The sequence below is a fragment of the Callorhinus ursinus genome, unplaced genomic scaffold (assembly GCF_003265705.2).
Source record: "Callorhinus ursinus isolate GAN/ISIS: 27379988/994484 unplaced genomic scaffold, GSC_fseal_2.0 scaffold2, whole genome shotgun sequence".
NCBI lineage: Eukaryota > Metazoa > Chordata > Mammalia > Carnivora > Otariidae > Callorhinus > Callorhinus ursinus.
Window position 1 is genome coordinate 107,669,594 of NW_027397064.1, and position 20,009 is coordinate 107,689,602.

The following is a 20,009-nucleotide window of genomic DNA, read 5'->3' on the forward strand; positions in this document are numbered from 1 at the left end:
GGATTGGTCCTGTTAAACGCAACACTTAGAGAAAGGAACACACCTACACGGGAAAGTGAGAAGAGAGAGGATCTTGCCAGAATAGGTTCAGAGCCCAGTGCCTTGTTGCAGAGAGGAAGTCGGCCACTGAGGGAGGGACTTGGCATGGGAAGAGCAAGAAGTGTGTCATCTGGTTTCAGGAAGGGAGCCCAGATTCTGAATGAGCAGTTCAACAACTTACCTTGAAAACTGAGAACATTGCTTAAAGATTTCTACAGTTTGCACTCGTGCAGCTGAAGGAGAAAAAACACACACGCACATACAAACTACAAACACCAAGTATTGTTATTAAACAAAACTAGATATATTTTTTGATTAATAGTTTATGCCTTTACAGCTCTGTTAAATCTACACTGGGCTTATAATAATTGTAAGTATGTAAGTGAAGCAAAGATGGCCACAGTTATTCAATTTCTAGAACTTACTAAGAAGTACTCAGCAACTCTTATTTATAAAGCATTGTAGCTGCAAGGGATTCAAAGAGTAAGCCATTGAACCTGCCTGTGAGGGCTCATAACCTATAAGAGGAATACAACAGGCACACAAATCCAAGCGGGATTACCATCAGTGTCATAAAGCTGGTACAGAATATGACTGGATTTTGTGGGAAGGAGTGATCACACCTACTTGAAGGGCTGGTGCAGAAGAAAGACCTCGCAAGAGAAGTCACATTTTGGGCAAGGTTTGAAGACCGGGCTCAATTTCAGTAATCAGAAGTGGGGCAGCCGTTGTTCGGGGAGAGTATGAAGAACGGCACAATGACTTTGTTTTGAGAGACTTTTTTAAAGTATTTCTGAGGGTTACTGGTCCTCCAGAACAAAGATTTCATTAAAGGGACCTTACGTAGAAAAAGGCAATTCAGTCCATTCTAGACAAGAAACTGTTAAATATAGATTTATATATAAAGTGATTTGGGGAGCCTCGGTGGCTCAGTCGGTTAAGCGTCTGCCTTGGGCTCAGGTCATGATCCCGGGGTCCTGGGATCGAGTCCTGCATCGGGCTCCCTGCTTCTCCCCCCACTCATGCTCGCTCTCTCACTCTCAAATAAATAAAATGTGTTTAAAAAAATAAAGTGATTTAAAACATGGCTACATCTTTATTAGGGCTAACTAAGAAAAAGCCTGTGGTTGAAGACAGGAAGGTAGAGGGGAAAAGAATACAGAATACAGAAAAAGACAAGAAGAAAGATTTGATCATGTGCAGAAACAGGTCTTCAGGGAGCACTCTTGCTCGCCTATGTCTTAGGATGTCATCTCTGGTGATGTCTAAAGCTTGTTCCATAATTTTGGATACAGATAAAATTATCAGTTCTTCATATTTGCCTCAAGCCCTAATGAAACTGAGCCAAAGGTTATTTTAGAATCTCAGTACAGTGGTATAAATTATCAATCTGAAATTCTGCAATAGAATAGTATATTGTTTTCTTTTTTTTCCTGTTTGCTTATTACTGTTTTGTAGCTCATTATTATTATTAGTGGAAAATGTATATAACACCAGAAATAGAATAAATCGTTCTGATTGGGAGACTTTCTTTCACTCTAACCTAAATAAATAAATAAATAAAAATTATAAAGTAACTATTACTTTGGTCTTTGTGCAGTTTTTTTTCAATGAATATTGCTTTTATAATAAAAAATAGTTTATTTGAAATAAATGATTCTCATAGTTACGGGGAAGTTTAATGGGAGAAAATAAAGGGTGGAATGTTATAAGAATCTGAAATGCAAGTAAAAAATGACTGAAAAAAATTTTTTTCCAAATAGGAAAATACTGTTCATGTGCTTGTTCCTTTCTCCCCCAGTGAGCAAGAGAAACAAAAATGAGACTCTGATTTCAAGTAGACAGGACAGCACTCTCTGTCCTCGTCTGACCTGAAACCAGGAGATTTTGCACAGCTGGTTTCCCTCAACAAAACCAGCTTATTGGCAGTACATAGGGAAACAATGAGGTGCCCTTACCCCAAGAGAAAAAAAAGGGAAATAAAGTTGCCCTTTAGAAGTTGGATGAATAAACTCTACACAAATTAACTATCTATCCGTGGAAGTAAAACCAAGATATATAGTCTTTAAAATCTCCCAGAACTCAAATCAAGGTGACTTCAGATGAATCTCTAGGATGCAAAACTGGAATGTGGGGGCTGGTAGGTAAGCAAAGCTTAATGACGTGTATTCATGGAATAGAATAGGGATGATCAAACAATCTCAGAAAAGAGAACTAGTGTACAAGACGTTCTAGGAAGCAAGGCTTTCCATTCCCAAACCCAAACTTGCCGGTCACGGTGAGGCAGGAATAATTTGCCAAGCTTCATATGGTCTAGGGCAATATCTCTCCCCCATGCTGGCTTCCCGTGCTCTGATTCCTTGCCCCTGATTGGTTTCATTTTCCATCTTTAGAATTAATGATGCCTCTAAAAAAAACTAATGGTAGATCTTGCTACTTCCCCACACCCGTCAATTAAAAGACAAAACAGAAAGAAAATGAAATGAAGATATTCTGGAAGACAGAACTGAGAGATCTCAAATCTTCTTTCTGTGAGTAAGCTGGGGCTCTTTAAGCCGCTGCTGACACGTAGCCCCAACCATCCCCGTCAGTTGAGGCAAAGAGAAAAACTTCCCTCTTCCTCAAAGGTATGTGGGAATTCTCCAGTGGGGTTCGTTAGCCAGCAAAGCTTTAGAAGCAGTTGTCTAGCTGCCAAAATACCTTTAACTTCTGGGGCAGAGAACGAACAAAGGCTAACTGATGTTCTGGGCATGGGCAGGGGTGCCCAGTGGTAGACCACTAGGCGTGGGAGGCAGCCTCCTGCCACCCTTGGCCTTCCCTTCCCCACGTGCCCATGTTCAAGAGGAACAAAGGGATAACCTGGAAACCTCAGCGTGTTCGGCAGCGGGGCATGGGCTCCTGGGACCGGCATGCCCACAGGAAACTGGAAGAGAAGCAGACCTCTGGTTGACTCTCAACTCAGGGACGCCTTGGGTCTGTCACTGCATTATTGTTATTTTATGTCTAATCCTTTTTAAGGATCCACAGTTCTCCCTAGACTGAGAATCAGTATTTCCCCACAAAATCACCCTAAGTTCATGGAGGCCTGAGGCCCTTGCCAGGCCAATGAGAAGAGTGCACAGGCTTCCACTATCCATGAAAGTCTTCTCAGCATATAAAGCAGGCCCTGAAATATGAGGAGCCCAGGCACTGAAATACACCCTGACGAAAGCAGGCCATAGCAAGGCGTTCTGTGCAAGACAGACCTACTCAGAATCAAACTGTCCTCCCTTCACCAGTGGAAGGAACAGTGTAAATAATAACTGTAACTTACTGAGCATTTACTATATGCCAGGTATTACACAGAGATCCTCACGCAGCTTCTCAATTCTCATAAAAATCTCCATTTTATACATGAAAAAACAGACACAGATGTTCAATAAGCCCATGGCCACCCAGCAGTAAGCAGTGCAATCAGGATTCAACCAGGCCTTGGGCTCCAAGCCCATAAATTTAGCCAAGCACTGTACATTCTCAGCTAAGCTTCCACACAACAGCATCAGAGGGCAAAGCAGGAGCAGTAAATGGTCTCTGAAAAATACCCTAGCATGTGGGAAGCAATATTGTATGGAAAAAACAGTTCTGTAGACATCTAATGTCCCAGATCTTAGACCCAGATCTGAGTTTTGACCAAGCCTGTACTTTACTACTTGACTTTGGAGAATTCAACCAAACCTCTTAGCCCCACGTCAGATATGTCTATCTCATTTATTAGGTAAGAACAAAGGATGGTCTGAAGAAATATCTGAATTCTAAACTGAGATCTTAATATATCTCAGAAAACCTTCTTTAAGATGAGAAATTTGTCAGGGTGCAGTAGAGTTTATTATTAGTGAAGATCCACAATGGAAATCTTTTAAAGGAAAACAAAAATTCCAGATAAGAAACTGGAAGAAGAAAAGCAAAAAGTAAAAGATCATTTGTTTGCACCCAGCACATTGCTTTCCCAGCAAGCACTTTTACCCGGGGACTCTACAGCCTCAGGAGAAGAGACAGAGACAGTGAACAGGACCCGCCTCAAATGGCACTGATGTTGCCGATGTTCAGCAACTGCCGCTGACAAAAAAGTAGAAAGGCCACACCCAAAACTTGCCTCAGTCTCAGGCTAGGAGGGCCTGGTGGGTCATAGGCTAATTACGTGAATGGGTGATTCCCAAAGTCACTGGTAAGGTGGAGAAAATCCACTCTTAGCCACTGAACCCTCACCGTCTCCCTTCTCTTCCTGGGCCCACTTCTTGCTGGCCACTCCCAGGCAAAGGAGGAAAGTACCAAGAGCCTTTGGAGACCACTGACCAGGTTCAAATCCTTGGTTTTCCAGCAACTTAATCAACCTCTCTGAGCCCCAGTGTTTTCATCTGAAAAATGGAGACGATAATAATTGGGTGCCTGGTAAAGAGCATCCGTAAGAAAATCCATAATCTCATATTTAATGAAGAAAGACTAAAGTTTTCTCCCTAATATCAAAAACAAGGATATCTGTTCTAGCCATTTTTATTCAGCATTGTACTAGAGGTTCTAGCCAGGGCAATTAGATAAGGAAAAGAAAAAGAAAAAAAAAGAAAGGAACCCATATTAGAAAGGAAGAAGTAAAACCATGTGTTTGCAAATTGTAAGGAATCCATACATACACATATTTAAGCTAATACCAATCCATACACACCAAATATTTAAGCTAATAAATGAGTTCAGCAAAGTTGCAGGACTCAAGGTCAATGTACAAAATTGGTTGTACCTCTACACGCTAGCAATGAACAATCCAAAGATAAAATTAAGAAAACAATTCCACTTAAAATAGCATCAAAAAGATTAAAATATTTAAGAATAAATTTAACAAAAGAAGTACAAGACTTGGACACTAAAAACTATAAAATATCATTGAAAGAAATTTTAAAAGCAGTCAGTGGAAAGTCATCCATATACATGAGTTGAGAGACCTGACTTAATATCATTAAGATGGCAATATACCTCCAAATGATCTACTGATTCAGTGTAATCCCTAACAAAATTGTAGCTGCCTTTTTTTACAGAAACTGACAACCAGATCCTAAAATTGGTATAGAAATGCAAGGGGCCCAGAATAGCCAAAACAATCTTGAAAAAGAAGAACAAATTTGGAGGAGTCATATTTCCTCATTTCAAAACTTACTATATAATCAAGATTATTACATAATCAAGGTGATTCAGTGCTGGCATACTGATAGACACTTCATCAATGAGATAGAATTGAGTGCCCAGAAATAAACCCATAAAACTATGGGCAATTTATTTTCAACAAGTGTGCCAATACAATTACATGGGGAAAGAATTCTTTTCAACAGATGGTGCTGGGACAACTGGATGTTCACATGCAAAAGAATGAAGTTTGACTCCTACCTCATGCCATTTGCAAAAAGCAACTCAAATATAGGCCAATGATTTAAATGTAATGAGCCAAAACTATAAAACCCTTAAAAGGAAACATAGGTGTAAATGTTTATGACCTTTGATTAGGCGATGGTTTCTTTTTTACTTATTTTTTTTAAAGATTTCTATTTTCTTGACAGAGAGAGAGAACACAAGCAGGGGGAGTGGGACAGGGAGAAGCAGGCTTCCTGCTGAGCAGGGAGCCTGATGCAGGGCTTGATCCCAGGATTCTGGGATCATGAACTGAGCCCAAGGCAGACGCTTAACAACTGAGCCACCCAGGCACCCCTAGGCAATGCTTTCTTAGATATGACAGCTAAAGCACAGACAACAAAAGAAAAATAAGGGACAACTGGCTGTCTCAGTTGGTAGAGCATGTGACGCTTGATCTCAGGGTGGTGAGTTCAAGATCCACGCTGGGTTGTAGAGCCTACTTAAAAAAAAAAGTAAGTTGCAGTTCATCAAAATTTAAAATCCTTGTGCTTCAAAGAAAGTGAAGGAAAGTGAAATGGCAACCCAGATTTCCAGTTTCTGGTCTGACATATAAGGAGCTTGGAAGTCATCACTCTTGTACTAACAACAAGAAACTGAAAACTAAGTTTCTTAGATCCAAGGGAGAACAGAGGTCACAGGGCAAGCTGCTACCCCATACATTGATGAGACCAAAGAATCACAACATATGAAAGATGAAGCCCAAGAGCAGAAGCTCTGCAGGAAGCAGAACCAGAGTAGGGAAACTGAAACTGTAATTGATGAATTGCTGGAGGCTCAGTGTGGGCAAGTTTGAGACTAAAACACCAGATGTCCACTCTTACGGAAGGTTTCAAACTTTTGTGAGTTTTACCTCCAGGAGCCCCACCAGGTTCTGACAATAAAGATCAGAGAAAAATACTGCCATACTTCCAGAATTGGGAGGGGTGTTGAGGGAAGTCATTGAGATGTGACTACCAGTCAACCTACAAGTGCAACTGGGCACTTGGAGGTTCCCCACCCCTCCCCTGTCCTTTGGAATGTGTGTTCCACTTGTTTTCCCTATTTCCAGAAGCTGCCCCAAGGATACAACCTTGAAATAGAAATGTGGTGTTGGGACTATCTGGATGGTATGCATGACTGCACCCATTAAGGCATCTATATAAACTTTGAGATTCTGGTGGAGTAAGTGCAGTATTTTGCAGCTGTGGAGTATTTTGCAGCTGCCTAAGACAAGCCCCATAAGTAGATTTCCTTGCATATGAAACCTGCCACCTACCAATCTGGAGGGCTCTGCCTCTCACTTTGGTCTCTCCCTTCTCTCCATGTACCAGGGGCTGGTTTCAGATTTCACTCAGTATGCTCCCAAAGAAGTTGCAAACTAGCAAGGGGAAATACATTGGAACACTGTTTTTAATAAGACCAGCTTTCAAGAAAAGCTATTTTACGAGAGCCTAACTGACTGAGGGTTTACCGGAGCCTAGCCAACCTGTAGGAAGCAGAGTACTCAACAGCAGCCCACGCGGGCCTTCCTGTCCTGCCAAAGGGGGCAGTGGATCTGAGAAGCACTTGAGCAGGTCACAGCATAGGCTCACTAAAAGACTGAGCCCTAATCATGAGCTGAGAGAATGTTTCCCTTCCCACACATCTTACTGGGACATCACTAGGGCTCTTGTGCAATAAAGGGAGGCAAAACCAAAAAAAAACAGAGGAGTTTAGCCTCTGACACAACTACAACAAACAGTAAACACAGTCTAGCTCCTAGACAGGTAAAGCCTCACACTAACGGCATCTTTACCTAAGTTCCTTTTAACCACTACATCATGTCAGGCTTTCAACAGAAAATTATAAGGAAATCCTAAAAGACAAAAAACACTTTGAAGAGACAGAGCAAACATCAGAACCAGACTCAGGTATGGCAGAGATGTGGGAATTATCAGACTATGAATTTAAAATAACTATGATTAATATGCTAAGGGCTGTTATGGAAAAAAGTAGACAACATCAAAGAATAGATGGGCAATGTAAACAGAGAGATGGAGACTGTAAGAAAGAATTGGAAGTTAATGCTAGAAATCAAAAACACTGTAAAGAAATGAAAAATGCCAGGCTTATCAACAGACTGATCACAGCCCAAGAAAGAATCAGTGAGCTTGCAGAAATGTCAATAGACACTTCTAAAACAGAAATACAAAGAGAAATATGAATGACAAAATGAACAGAATATCTAAGAACTGTGAGGCAATTTTAAAAGGTGTAACATACACATAAAGGAAATACAAGAAAAATAATAAAGGAAAGAAGAAATATTTGAAGTAATAATGACTGAGAATTTTCCGAAATTAATGACAACTAATTAGTTTTCCAAATTAATGACCAAACTACTGATCTAGAGGCTCAGAAAACATCAAACAAGATAAATACCAAAAAAATCTTTACCTAGACATGTCTTATTCAAACTGTTAAAAATCAAAGACAAAGAGAAAATCTTGAAAGAGACAGGGAAAAATACCTTACCTGTAGAGGAGAAAGGATACAAATTATACCAGACATCTCTTCAGAAACCATGGAAGCAAAAGGAGAGTGGTGTGAAAAATTTAAGGCATTAAAAAAAGAAAAGAAAACCCCCCAATCTAGAACTCTGTACTATTAAAAATTATTTTTAAAAAGTGAAAGAGGGGTGCCTGGCTAGCTCAGTCAGAGAAGCATGGGTCCTGAGTTATCAGGACCCATGAGTTTGAGCCCCACATTGGGTGTAGAAATTAAATAAAAATTTTAAATAGAGTGAGAGGGACGCCTGGGTGGCTCAGTTGGTGAAGCATCTGCCTTCAGCTCAGGTCATGATACCAGGGTCCTGGGATCGAGTCCCACATCGGGTTCCTTGCTCAGCGAGGAGCCTGCTCCTCCCTGTGCCTGCCGCTCCCCCTGCTTCTGCTCTGTCTCTCTCTCTCTCTGTCTCAAATAAAGATAAAATCTTAACAAAAAAGGAATAAGTGAAGTAAAGTAAAATATTTTATTTGTAGTATTCCTAATTGATATAATAGATAAGTTTGTTCAAAAAAATAGCAACAAAATATCCAGTGACGACAGTCTATAGAGAAGTGAAATAAATGACAGCAATGTTGTAAGGGGCAGGAGGAAGGATTTAGGAATCCTCAATTATAAAGTACTTGCACTACCTGTGAATTGGTATAGTGTTAATTGAAAAAAGACTTGAATCTGTTGTAAATGTATATTGCAAATTCAAATGCAACCATTACAAAAAGTAAACAAAGAAATATAATTGATATGCTAAGAAAGGGGAGAAAGTGGAACCCTATAAAAATGCTCAATTAAAACCAGGGAAGGTAGAAAGAGTGGAACAACTACAACAACAAAAAAGGAAAACAACAAAAAAGAAACAAAGAACAGGGCAAGGAATAGAAAATGGTAACAGATTTGGTAAGACAGTAATCCAACCATATCTATAATCACTTAAACATCAATGGTCTAACACATCAGTTAAAAGGCAGAAACATCAGAGCGGATAAAAAGCCAGGCCCAACTGTATGCTGTCCACAAAAAGAAAACTCACTTTAAATATAGATAGATTTGAAAGAAAGGGGATGGAAAAATTTGAGCGTTGAGAGAGAGAGAAGGAGAGAAAGCTGGAGTAATTATACTCATTTCATACAAAACCGTTCAGGAGTGCCTGGGTGGTGCAGTTGGTTAAGCATCCGACTCCTGGTTTTGGGTCAGGTCGTGATCTAATGTGGTGGGAACAAACCCCATGTCAGGCTTCACACTCAGCACAGAGTCTGCTGGAGATTCTCTCTCCCTCTCCCTTTGCCCCTCACATTCATGTGCTTGCTCGCTCTCTCTCAAATAAATAAATAAATCTTTTAAAAAAACAGTTCAGAGCAAGGAAATATTATCAGGAATAAAGAAGGGCATTACATAACAATAAAGGGACCAATTTTCCAAGAAGACAATGATCCTTACTGTGTATGTACCTAACAACAGAGCATCAAAATACATGAAGCAAAAACTGATAGAACTGCAAAGAGCAACAGATGAGTTGACTATTATAGTTGGAGAGTTCAATACCCCCCTATTAGTAATTGACAGATCCAGCAGGCAGAAAATCAGTAGGGACGTAGTTGAACTGAACAGCACCACCAATCAAACTGCATCTAATTGACATCTATAGACGACTACATTTAACAAGAGCAGAATATATATTTTTCTCAAGCTTATACAGAATATCTACCAATATAGACATATTCTGGGCTGTAAAACACACCTTAACAAATTCAAAAGAACGGAAATCATACAAAGTATGCCATCAGACCACAACAGAATTAAATTAGAAATCAGTACCAGAAAAATACCTATAAAACCCCAAAATACTTGGAAATTAAACAACGTGCCTCTAAATAATTCATGAACCAAAGTAGTCTCAAGATAAATTTCAAACTAAATGAAAATAAACATGCAGCTCATCAAAAGTTGTGGGAGGAATGCAATGAAAGTAGTGCTTAGAAGGAAATGTATAGCATTGAATTCACATATTAGAAAAGAAAGAAGATTTAAAATCAATACTCTTAAGTTTCCACCTCAGGAAACTAGAGAGGAAGAACACATTAAATCCAAAATAAGCAAAAGAAAATAAATAATAAAAATTAAAGCAGAGGGGTGCCTGGCTGGCTCAGTTGGTAGAGCATCTGACTCTTCATCTCAGGGTTGTGAGTCTGAGTCCCACATTGGATGTAGAGATTACTTAAAAAAAAATTAGAGCAAAAATTAATGCAATTGAAAATAGGAAATTAATAGAGAAAATAAACAAAACCAAGAGCTTTGGAAAGATCAATAAAAATGATAAACCTCTAGTCATGTTGACCAATAAGCAGAAAGAAGAGATAAATTACTAATATCAGAAATAAAAGAGGAGCCATGAACATCAAAAGGATAATAAAGGAGTATCATGAACAATTCTATGCCTATAAACTTGATAACCTGGATGAAATGGACCAATTCCTGGAAACACACAGTCTACCAAACACACAAGGAGAAATAGATAATCTAAAGAGGACTATATCCATGAAATAAATTGAATCAATAATAACCTTCAAACATAGAAAGCACCAGGCCGAGATGGATTCACTGCTGAATTCTACCAAACATTAAGGAAGAAATTATACCAATTTCTTATAATCTCTTCTAAAAAATAGAAACAGAGGGAATACTTTCTAACTCATTCTATGGGACCAGTATTACCCTAATATAAAAAAACAGAAAAAGTCATTATGAGAAAGGAAAACTACAAACCAATATCTTTCATGAACACAGAGGCAAAAATTCTTAACAAAATATTAATAAATTGATTCCAACCATGTATAAAAAGAATTATATATCACAATCAAGTGGGAATGATTCCAGGTATATAAGGCTGGTTCAAGATTTGAAAATTAATTAATGTAATCCATCACATCAATATGCTAAATAAGAAAAATCATGATTATATCAATAGGAACATAAAAGCATTTGACAAAATTCAGCACCCATTCATGATAAAAACTCTCAACACTGGAATAGAGGGAAAATTCCTCAGTTTGATAAAAGACATCCACAGCTAACATCATACTTAATGGTAAGAAACTGAATGTTTTCCTGCTAAGATCAGGAATAAGGGAAAGATGTCCGTTCTCACCACTTCTGTCCAACATCATACTTGAAGTCCATGCTAATGCAATATGGTAAGAAAAGGAAATAAAAGGCATACAGGTTAGGAAGGATAAAACCATCTTTGTTTGCAGATGACATAATTATCCATGTAGAAAATCCCAGAGGATCAACCAAAAAACTCCTGGAATGAATAAGCAATTACAGTAAGGTTGCAAGATACAAGATTAATATGTAAGTCAGTTGTTTTCTTACATACTAGCAATGAACAGTTGGAAATTGAAATTAAAAACTCAATACCATTTACATTAGCAAATGAAATATTAAGTATATGTCTAATAAAATATGTGTAAGATCTATATGAAGAATACTACAAAACTCTGATGAAAGAAATCAAAGTTCTAAATAAATGGAGAGATAGACCATTACACGGTTAGGAAGACCCAATATTTTCAATATGCCAGTTCTTCCCAACTTGATCTATAGATTCAGTTCCAATCAAAATCCTAGCAAGTTATTTTGTGGCTATCAATAAATTGATCCTAAAGGTTATTTGGAGATGCAAAAGACCTAGAATAGCCAACAAAATACTAAAGAACAAAGTTGGAGGACTGACACTACCCAACTTCAAGACCTACATAAAGCTACAATACAAGACAGTGTGATATTGGTGAAAAATAAACAAGTATTTTGATGAAACAGAATAGAGAGCCCAGAAATAGATCTTCACAATATCCACTGACCTTTGACAAAGAAGCAAAAGGCAATACGATGGAGAAAGTCTTTCAACAAATGGTGCTGAAGCATAAGAACAAGAAATTATTAATAAAAATTGTAAAAAGACCCCTCCACCTGGAAATTAAATAATCTTCTATTAAACTCCTTGAGCGGGGCACCTGGGTGGCTCAGTCTGTTAAGCATCTGCCTTCAGCTCAGGTCATGATCCCAGAGTCCTGGGATCAAGCCCCGTGTTGGGCTTCCTGCTGCTCTGCCTACTTGTGCTCCCTCTTGCTGTCAAATAAATAAATAAAATCTTTTTAAAAAAAAAATTCTTCAGCAAAGGGGAAAATACAAACCAAAATTATGAAATTTCTAAAAAATTTTATCATGAAAACTGATAGTATAATCCATTAAATTCATTTAAAGTAATGATCAGAAGAAAATTTGTAGCCTTGAACATTTTTTTAAATTTTTTATTGTTATGTTAATCACCATATATTACATCGTTAGTTTTTGATGTAGTGTTCCATGATTCATTGTTTGTGTATAACACCCAGTGCTCCATGCAGAATGTGCCCTCTTTAATACCCATCACCAGGCTAACCCATCCTCCCACCCCCCTCCCCTCTAGAACCCTCAGTTTGTTTTTCAGAGTCCATAGTCTCTCATGGTTCATCTCTCCCTCCAATTTCTCCCCCTTCATTCTTCCCCTCCTGCTATCTTCTTCTTCTTTTTTTTTACATATAGTGTAGTATTTGTTTCAGAGGTACAGATCTGTGATTCAACAGTCTTGCACAATTCACAGCGCTCACCATAGCACATACCTTACCCAATGTCTATCACCCAGCCACCCCATCCCTCCCACCCCCCACCACTCCAGCAACACCCAGTTTGTTTCCTGAGATTAAGAATTCCTCATATCAGTGAGGTCATATGATACATGTCTCTCTCTGATTGACTTATTTCACTCAGCATAACACCTTCCAGTTCCATCCACGTCATTGCAAATGGCAAGATCTCATTCCTTTTGATGGCTGCATAATATTCCACTGTATATATACCACATCTTCTTTATCCATTCATCTGTCGATGGACATCTTGGCACTTTCCACAGTTTGGCTATTGTGGATATTGCTGCTATAAACATCAGGGTGCACATAACCCCTTCGGATCCCTACATTTGTATCTTTGGGGTAAATACCCAGTACTGCAATTGCTGGATCGTATGGTAGCTCTATTTTCAACTTTTTGAGGAACCTCCATACTGTTTTCCAAAGTGGCTGCACCAGCTTGCATTCCCATCAACAGTGTAGGAGGGTTCCCCTTTCTCTGCATACCTACCAACATCTGTCATTTCCTGACTTGTTAATTTTAGCCATTCTGACTGGTGTGAGGTGATATCTCATTGAGGTTTTGATTTGGATTTCCCTGATGCCGAGCGATGTTGGGCACTTTTTCATGTGTCTGTTGGCCATTTGGATGTCTTTGGAAAAATGTCTGTTCATGTCTTCTGCCCATTTCTTGATTGGATCATTTGTTCTTTGGGTGTTGAGTTTAAGAAGTTCTTTATAGATTTTGGATACTAGCCCTTTATCTGATATGTCATTTGCAAATATCTTCTCCCATTCTGTCGGTTGTCCTTCGGTTTTGTTGACTGTTTCTTTTGCTGTGCAAAAGCTTTTTATCTTGATGAAGTCCCAATAGTTCATTTTTGCTTTTGTTTTCCTTGCCTTTAGCGATGTTTCTAGGAAGAAGTTGCTGCCACTGAGGTCGAAGAGGTGGCTGCCTGTGTTCTCCTTTAGGATTTGGATGGACTCCTGTCTCACGTTTAGGTCTTTCAAACATTTGGAGTCTATTTTTGTGTGTGGTGTAAGGAAATGGTTCAGTTTCATTCTTCTGCATGTGGCTGTCCAACTTTCCCAGCACCATTTGTTGAAGAGACTTTTTTCCACTGGACATTCTTTCCTGCTTTGTCAAAAATTAGTTGACCATAGCGTTGAGGGTCCATTTCTGGGCTCTCTATTCTGTTCCATTGATCGATGTGTCTGTTTTTGTGCCAGTACCATACTGTCTTGATGATGACAGCTTTGTAATAGAGCTGGAAGTCCGGAATTGTGATGCCGCCAGCTTTGCTTTTCTTTTTCAGTATTCCTCTGGCTATTCGGGGTCTCTTCTGGTTCCATACAAATTTTAGGATTATTTGTTCCAGCTCTTTGAAAAAAGTGGATGGTATTTTGATGGGGATTGCATTGAATGTGTAGATTGCTCTAGGTAGCATTGACATCTTCACAATATTTGTTCTTCCAATCCATGAGCATGGAACGTTTTTCCCTTTCTTTGTGTCTTCCTCAATTTTTTTCAAGAGTATTTTATAGTTTTCTGAGTACAGATCCTTTGGCTCTTTGGTTAGATTTATTCCTAGATATCTTATGGCTTGGGGTGCAATTATAAATGGGATCGACTCCTTAATTTCTCTTTCTTCTCTCTTGTTGTGGGTGTATAGGAATGCCACTGATTTCTGCGCATTGATTTTATATCCTACCATATTACTGAATTCCTGTATGAGTTCTAGCAGTTTTGGGGTGGAGTCTTTTGGGTTTCCACATAAAGTATCATATTATCTGCAAAGAGTGAGAGTTTGACTTCTTTGCCAATTTGGATGCCTTTTATTTCTTTTTGTTGTCTGATTACTGTGGCTAGGACTTCTAATACTCTGTTGAATAGCAGTGGTGAGAGTGGACATCCCAGCCACGTTCCTGACCTTAGGGGGGAAGCTCTCAGTTTTTCCCCATTGAGAATGATATTCGCTGTGTGTTTTTCATAGATGGCTTTCTTTTTTTTTAATATTTTTTATTTATTTATTTGAGAAAGAGAACGAGAGAGAGAGAGAGCATGAGAGGGGGTGGGTAAGAGGGAGAAGCAGAATCCCCGCTGAGCAGGGACCCCAATGCGGGACTCGATTCCGGGACTCCAGAACCATGACCCAAGCCGAAGGGAGTCGCTTAACCAAATGAGCCACCCAGGCGCCCCATAGATGGCTTTTATGATATTGAGGCATGTACCCTCTATCCCTATACTCTGAAGAGTTTTGATCAAGAAAGGATGCTGTACTTTGTCAAATGCTTTTTCTGCATCTATTGAGAAGATCATATAGTTCTTGTTCTTTCTTTTATTAATGTATTGTACCACGTTGACTGATTTGCGGATGTTGAACCAACCTTGCAGCCCAGGGATAAATCCCACTTGGTCATGGTGAATAATCCTTTTAATGTACTGGTTGGATCCTATTGGCTAGTATTTTAGTGAGAATTTTTGCATCCATGTTCATCAAGGATATTGGTCTGGAATTCTCCTTTTTGATGGGGTCTTTGTCTGATTTTGGGATCCAGGTAATGGTGGCCTCATAAAACGAGTTTGGAAGTTTTCCTTCCATTTCTATTTTTTAGAACAGTTTCAGAAGAATAGGTATTAATTCTTCTTGAAATGTTTCGTAGAATTCCCCTGGGAAGTCATCTGGCCCTGGGCTTTTTTTGGGGGGGTGAGATTTTTGATGACTGCTTCAATTTCCTTAGTGGTTATAGGTCTGTTCAGGTTTTCTATTTCTTCCTGGTTCAGTTTTGGTAGTTGATACATCTCTAGGAATGCATCCATTTCTTCTAGATTATCTAATTTGCTGGCATAGAGTTGCTCATAATACGTTCTTATAATTGTTTGTATTTCTTTGGTGTTGGTTGTGATCTCTCCTCTTTCACTCATGATTTTATTTATTTGTGTCCTTTCTCTTTTCTTTTTGATAAGTCTGGGTAAGGGTTTATCAATCTTGTTAATTCTTTCAAAGAACAAGCTCCTACTTTCGTTGATCTGTTCTGCTCTTCTTTTGGTTTCTATTTCATTGATTTCTGCTCTGATCTTGATTATTTCTCTTCTGCTGGGTTTAGGCTTTATTTGTTGTTCTTTCTTCAGCTCCTTTAGGTGTAGGATTAGGTTCTGTATTTGAGATGTTTCTTGTTTCTTGAGAAAGGATTGTATTGCTATATACCTTCCTCTTAGGACTGCCTTTGCTGCATCCGAAAGATTTTGAACAGTTGTGTTTTCATTTTCATGGGTTTCCATGAATTTTTTTAGGCTTTGTTTTATTTGCTCTTTCTTTTCTAGTTTCTTAAAGTGGAAGCTGAGTTCATTGACTTAAGATCTTTCTTCATTTCTATTATAGTTTAATGCTATACATTTCCCTCTAAGAACTGGATTGACTGCATGTCCCAAATTGATATGCTGGGTTCTGTTCTATGTACTTTTATGTCATGGTCAGCCAGGTGTAGCTACAAGAGAAGACACAGGAAGGTTCAGAAAAACAAGTTTATTTTACTCACAGGTCCTAGAAACACAAGGCATGGCACACCATGTCACATGGGGCCACCTGGGGAAGCCTCAGGGTGGTCAGCGGGCAGATAGCAGGAGTTGGGTGGGGGGAGGCTGGGGCTAGAACCTTTACTGGAGTGTTTGTGGGACAGGTGAGGCAAGGCAGGATAAACACTTTAGGGTTGGTTGGCTAATTTGAATAATTTCAGCGGGCTCTAAACTAGAGGGATGGTCCCTAGTTGCCCGTACCTGGCTTTGGAATGATTTAATATTACCTCTTAGGGTATCTGGGCCAGGTAGAGGAGGGATGGCTCTGGATTGGTTAGTTTGCTGATCAAAGACATGCTCCTGGCTGGACCCTTTGCCATCTCAAGAACTGGCTAGCCATAGGAGAGGCAGTCTCTTCCCAGCCAGAAAGGTTAAGATACAAAACATTGTAATATGCAGAAATAAAAATATATAAACAACATGGTTTTCATTTTCATGCAGTTCAAAATACTAAATTCCCTTTTGAGGTTTTTAATTTAGAATTGCACTACTTGGTTTTCAAATATTTGGGGGTTTCCCAGAGATCTTTCTTTTATTGATTTTTAATTTAATTCCATTGTGATCACAAAACATAGTCAGTATGACTTGAATCCTTTTGAATTTATTGGGACCTGCTATATGGCCCAGAATGGAATCTGTCTTAGCAAATGATCTGTCTGAACTTGGAAAGAATGTGTATTCTGCTGTTAGTGGATGGTATTCTAGAATGTCAGTTAGGTCAAGTTGATGGATAGGGTTGTCTTCTGTGTCTTAACCGATTTTGGTCTTTTTACTCTACCGATTATTGAGAGAAAGATATTAAAATCTCTGAATTGTAAATTTGTCTTATTCCTTCTTGCAGGTCTACCAACTTTTGCTTCATGTATTTTTAAACTGTTATTTGGGACATAAATATTTAGAGTTATTCCCTCTTTATGAATTGATCTCTTTATAAAATAACATCATTATAAAATGTTGCTCTTTATCTGGGGTAATAGTCTATGATCTGAAATCTACTTCACCCAATATTAGTATACCTACTCCAGCTTTCTTTTAACCTATTCGCATCCTAATATTTCATCTTGTAGGCAGCGTAATTTGGTTCTTGTTCTCAGAATTTGACAATCTCTGCCCTTTAATTGAGGGTGTTCAGACCATTTCCTATTTATTATAGATTTTTTCCATCTACCTCTTATTTCCTTTTTCACCTTTTTTAGGGTTCAGTATTTTTCATGATTCCATCTCCTATGTTGGCTTATTAGCCATAATTCTTTGCTGTGCTATTTTAGTGGTTGCTTCAGAAGTTGTTTTAACTTACCACAGACTACTTCCAAGTAATATTGTTCCACTTTATATATAATACAAGAACTTTACAATAGTATACTTCCACCCTCTTGGCTTTTTTGCTATTGTTATACAATTTATTTTTATAAACACCACAATACAACATTGTTGCTTTAAAGTTATTTTTTATTGTGGTGAAATATATATAACATAAAACTTACCATTCTACTCACTTTTTTTTTAAAGATTTTACTTATTTATTTGAGAGAGAGAGAATGAGTGGTGAGGAGGGGCAGAGAAGAGGGAGAAGTAGACTCCCCGCTGAGCAGGGACCCTGAGATCATGACCTGAGCTGAAGGCAAATGCTTAACCGACTGAGCCACCCCAGAGCCCCTGAACCACTTTTAAGTGCACAGTTCAGTGGCATTAATTATAGTCACCTTGTTGCACAATAATGACCACTATCTCTCCAGAACTCTGCAATAAATTCTTTACAAAAGAGATGTAAAGAATAAGAAAATCGGGCGCCTGGGTGGCTCAGTCGTTAAGCATCTGCCTTCCGCTCAGGTCGCGATCCCAGGGTCCAGGGATCGAGTCCCAGGACAGGTTGGCTCCCCGCTCCGCGGGAAGCCTGCTTCTCCCTCTCCCACTCCCTCTGCTTGTGTTCCTGCTCTCGTTGTGTCTCTCTCTGTCAAATAAATAAATAAAATCTTTAAGAATAAGAAAATCTTTTCTATTCACCAATGTCGTTTGCAGTGCTCTTCCTTCTTTTGCATAGATACAGATTTCAAACTAGGATTATTTTCCTTTCTTTGAAAGAACTTCCTTAAACACGACTTGTAGTACAGGTTTGCTAGTGATGAATTCTTTCTGCTGCCATCTTTATCTGTGTTCCCTGTACATAACATGTACTCTCTCTGGCTCCTTTTTAAGATTTTCTTTTTATCATTGGTTTTAAGCAATTTGATTTTGATGTACCCTGGGTGTTGTTTCCCTTGTATTTCCTGCGCTTGGAGTTTATTTTTGTTTCTTGTTACTGAGGGCTTACAGTTTGCATCAAGTTTAGAAAAATCTCAGGCATTGTATCTCCAACCCTTTTTTCTGTCTTCCCTTCCTCCCTTTTCTGCTTCCAGGATTCCGAATAGATGTACCTGAAGTCGCCCCACGGCTCACGGAATGCTCTCCTCATTTTATTTCAGTCTTTTTTCTGTGTTTCATTTTGGACATTTAAGTTGTGTTTTCAAGTTCACTAATCTCTCCTCCCACAATATCTGATCTCCAATAACCACACCGTTTTAGCTGTCAGTTGCTGTTGGGAGAGGCTGAGAATTTTTTAAACCATCTAAAAATGGCTCCTTTTTAAAACAGTTCTGTCCTCCGTTTGCATTTTACTACTTAAGCAGCAAGAAGAAATCAGGTGGCACCTTGAACACTGCTTGCAAACCTTGCACACCTAGATCACAAAGCTCATTGGAACGTTCTGCTCTCCGCAGAACCAGACAATAGCGCCACTAAGTTTTCTGCCACTGTGTGAGAGATCCCCCTTCCGCTAGTTTCCGATACCGTGTCCCTCACTTCCTTTTGAGCACTCACTGGCATAGCCCAGATTTCTACTAATAGTCTGTTGAAGGCAGTTCAGGTGCGCTCTCCTCCAAATCCCCGCAGTCTCTGCCCACTTCCTGGTTTCAAAGCCACACCCACTACTCCCAGGTATTGGTTAGAGCAGCATCCCGCCCTCAGTACCAGCCTTGGTATTGGTTCTGTTGCCGTGTTAACTATATGCAGCCAGGACCACTATTCATCTCCAGAACCTAGCAATCAATTCTACTTTTTTTAAAAAAAAGGACATGTAAATAGGAAGGTTTTTTAATTTAAAATTCAGTGGCTTAAAATGACATTTACAATCTCATTGTTTCTGTGCCTCTGGAATCCAGGAGTCCAGGGCCTCAGCTGGGTCCTCTGGCTCAAGGTTTTTCACAGGCTGTAATCAGGGCTAGGTCAGGGCGGCAGCCAGCGCAAGGCTCAACTGGGGGATGACCCGTTTCCAAGCTCACTCATGGGGCTGTTGGCAGGATTCAGTCCCTTCAGGGTTGTTGGGCAAGCCACCTGCCGCGTGGGATTCTCCACAGGGCAGCTTGCTTGCTCAAAGCAAGCAAATGAGGAGTGTCAGAGAAGAGTACGGAAACAAGATAGAAGTCAAAGTCTTTTGTAATCCGATCTTGGAAGGGAGAGCCATCTCTTTTGATAGATTTTATCCACTAGAAGCAAGTCTGTACTTCTAGCTCACCTTTAAGGGAGATTATAGCAGGGCCTGAATGCCAAAGGTGGGATAATGGGAAGCCATTTCAGACGCTGCCCAAGACACCCATAAAGTATAGATTTTTCATTTTAGACATTGTAATTTTATCTCTGGAAGTCTGACATGGGTTTTTATATCTTCTATGTCAACATGTTGAATTTTTCTGGCTTTGTGGGCATCTGAAACACAGCTACAACTTTTAATGGCC